The sequence below is a fragment of the Hylaeus volcanicus genome, chromosome 6 (assembly GCF_026283585.1).
Source record: "Hylaeus volcanicus isolate JK05 chromosome 6, UHH_iyHylVolc1.0_haploid, whole genome shotgun sequence".
In the NCBI taxonomy this organism is placed as follows: domain Eukaryota; kingdom Metazoa; phylum Arthropoda; class Insecta; order Hymenoptera; family Colletidae; genus Hylaeus; species Hylaeus volcanicus.
This window is the reverse complement of record NC_071981.1, coordinates 3295566-3299559: the sequence shown is the minus strand read 5'-3', so window position 1 is coordinate 3299559 and position 3994 is coordinate 3295566.

Sequence of the window (3994 nt, the reverse complement as noted above, 5' to 3'; positions counted from 1 at the left end):
GGGGGTGCAATTCATATTTGTCCGTAGGCAGCAGCGGAATTGCACCTTTAATCAAGATTTCTACCAATTTGCGAGCGTCGACGGCGCGAAGACAAAGCCTATTGTTGCCGTAACTGGTTGGGGCTTCAAGTGTTCCAACGCAACGGTGAGAGCCCGATGCGCGCATATACCGGGTGTACGTTCAGACAGGGACCGGTAAACCGTACGGTTGATCGATTAGGGGAGACGGATTCTCGGGACCATCCCCTTGAAACCCATTAGAAAATGATCAAAGGCGCGAGTCCGGGAATTAAGGTCTCGCGGACTTACTTAACGGATGATTCGAACAAAACTTCGCTTAACTATTCTTTGATTATATACGAACCGTACGAACCTGTTTCGATTTAAATTGACCATCTCAATTTGATGAGAAATGGTGTAAAAATTTTCGAGTTGTGTCACAGATCCTTATGGGTAGACTGCGGATTTACAGGAAATTTATGCATTTGCAGGAGATTTGAGTGTGTGGAAACACGTACAAAATCCAAACAATATGCAAGAATATAAAAAAGATTGAAGGTAAAGTTCGTGTTGTAATATTTGCAGAATAAAATAAATTGCTATTTTGGTTCAATTTTTGTAGGCACGTTTGCGAAGATTTTATTTTCCATAAAGATCCGCAGTCTACTTATGGGACATGTAAATTTGTATGCAATTTAGGAAGTTGCTGAAAATTCGACGTGTTATAAGACAATGATATTATAAACCATTAAAAATAAAATAAACATAGAAATTATTGACCATCCCAATTTTGTGAAAAACAATATCAAAATTTTGCAATTTAGACTCTTGGGAAACATGCGATGTTCACGTGAATTTTTTCAATTTAAATGAAAATGCGATTTAGGAAGTTTTTGAAAATTTGACATATCACAAAAAATGATACTATAAACCACTAAAAAAAAGAAAAAAAAAATTATGGACCATCCCAATTTTATTAAAAACAGTACAAAAATTTTGCAATTTAGACTCTTGGGAAACATGCGATGTTCACGTGAATTTTTTCAATTCAAATGAAAATGCGATTTAGGAAGTTTTTGAAAATTTGACATATTACAAAAAATGATACTATAAACCACTAAAAAACAGAAAAAAAAAATTATGGACCATCCCAATTTTATTAAAAACAGTATCAAAATTTTGCAATTTTAGATGCGATGTTCACATGCGATGTTCATACGCGATGTTCACGTGCGATGTTCGCGTGAATTTGTTCAAATTTAAACGAAAGTCCACTTTAGAAACCGACTGAAGATTTGATATTTCATGAAAACCGAAATGTCAAATCGTCGAAAAAAAGAAAAAGATAACAACACCCGTTATCTCCGAAGCATACATGCGCCTTCGACGGTCTCTGTCGGGCCGGGAGTGGAGAAGAGTATTCTGGAGCGGAGGCTGACGCTCAGGGACTGCCAAGCTAGTCGCTTCGCATCCCAGAAGTCCCTGCCCCACCGTTTGCTTCCGGCTAAGCCCGTTGCCACCGCGTCCCAAGCAACTTGAAGCCACTCGTACTTCTGTTTGTGTTTGCTAATTGTGAATTGTCTACTTCTTGCCGGTGGGCCGCGTGCGCGTTGAAAAGTTAGAAAGAGAGGACGGAGAAGAAAGGAAAAGGGAGGCGAGGGGAGCCCTAGCCAGAAGGAAAGAGACAGCCTCGTATCCGCGTGTAGGTTTGAATGTGTATGCGCATACACATTTATTCTTCGCGTGTAGACGTTTGTCCGTGCGTATTTCCGTGTTTCTACGAGTATGTAGGAGTCGCATGGCGAACCAAGTCGGAGCTAGGAGTGTGTGTATGTTCGATCGCGTGTAGGTATGGGTTTGTACGTGTTTGTACGTGTTTGGAGGTGTTTGTAGGACTCGTGTGAGCCGTCGACGAACGAAGGCAAAGCCGGGTGTATGTATGTACATAGAATTGTATGTAGATGATCGTTCGCGTGTGTTTGAGGGTGTTTGCACGTAGAAGGCATGCGAATCAAGACGAAGCTGGCCAAGCTGCAAGAGCACGTATCGTCTACGGAATGCTCAGACCGAGGAAAAACCACTTCCTCTCCTACCCCCAGGGCAACATCCCCGGTCGACTACTATCCCTCCTTCCTTGCACCAGCTGGAACGACTACTCCTCGCCTGGAGCTTTCCGTTTCTTCCCTTCGACCACCCCTCAGACACTCGAGTTTACCTCACTAGTCACTGCTTACGTGAGTACTACCCACCAAGAGGCACCCGCGAGCAAGAGGGTACCAATTTTTAGTCATCCTACGTCCCTCTATCCCTTGAGGTAACGCGACGCTCTCGCCTTTGAAACGGAGTGCGGGGCTTTTCAGCTGGCATCGACCGTCTCTCTCGTTTACGAGGAAACATGAGCAACTTGAAGACGGGGAGACGGCTTCAAGTCTTCACACTTTACCGACCGGTAGCTTATTAATCGTTTTGTTGCCGTGGTCAGCAATATTTCTTTATTTTTCGTTGAGATTAGTATGGTATAATCGTTGCACGAATTGTGAAATATTAATGTTGGGAAGATAAAGGAATATTGTTGAATTGAATCGTATGGCTAAAGCAAAGCTACGTAAAGCAGGACTACGTAAAGCGAGACGATATAAAGCGAAGTTATGTAAAGCAAAGGTGTTTAAAAGCGAGACTATGGAAAGCAAAGCTACTTAAAGCAAAACTAGCCAAAGCAAAGCTATATGTAAAGCAAAAGTATGTAAAGCGGATCCACATAAGGCGAGGCTACGTAAAGTGAGACTATGGAAAGCAAAGCTACTTAAAGCAAAATTGAGCAAAGCAAAACTGCCTAAAGCAAAGCTATCTAAAGAAAGAGTACATAAAGCGAGGCTACGTAAAAAGTGAAACTACGTAAAGCGGGACTACTTAAAGCGAAGCTATGTAAAGCGAGACTATGTGAAGCAAAGCTACTTAAAGAAAGTCTACATAAAGCTCAGTACGTAAACATTGAAACTACGTAAAGCGAGACTATGGAAAGCGGGACCACATAAGGCGAGGCTACGTAAAGTGAGACTATGGAAAGCAAAGCTAGTTAAAGCAAAACTAAGCAAGGCAAAACTGCCTAAAGCAAGGCTACTTAAAGAAAGAGTACATAAAGCTCACTACGTCAACATTGAAACTACGTAAAGCAGGACCACGTAAAACGGGGCTACGTAAAGCGTAAGACTCCTTCTGTCAAAGTATGGTTGCACTCGTATCGTTTGGTCGCACACCGACGTGTGCCTTGAGTGGTGTTGGTCGAGTAATCTCGTTTCCGTCGGTACGCGGATTTGAACTCCGTAAATTTGTGGTGGACTGTCTCGCGTCCGTTCCCGTTCTCTTTCTGGGGTCCGACGTAGCACCGAGGGGGAGTTGCCGCGGACAATATATCAGTTTACAATGATAAAAAGCAAACACGGGAAATAACGCGAGGAATTACTGAACCAAACAATATGTCCCCCGTCTCTGGAGAGACGGCGTATATTTCGACCGAGCAGTCTGGCAGCATCCGACGGAGGGTGTGCCAACACGTTTTCCTTACAATGCGCCACGATCCCGGTTTATTTCGCTGCGGGGGCGATACGGACACGGAGACGACTCGGAAAACGGACTCATTATCGCCTCGACGGATCCGGTCAGTTTAACTTGGATCAATTATATTTGTCTGCGGCGAACGAAACCAACAATTTTAACACTAGGATATGCTCGATTGGGCAGATTAATTTGTAACTGTTCGAATAATTGGCCAAAAATATATACATATATTTTTACATACATACATGTATACATACATAGTTTACATATATATATGTAACACGTCGGTGTGCGACCAAACGATACGAGTGCAATTATTATTAGAATAAATTTTGTTGATAACACAAACAATGTTTTCGTCAGTCTTTATACATAGTATACATAGTTATATATATATATATATATATATATATATATATATATATATATATATATA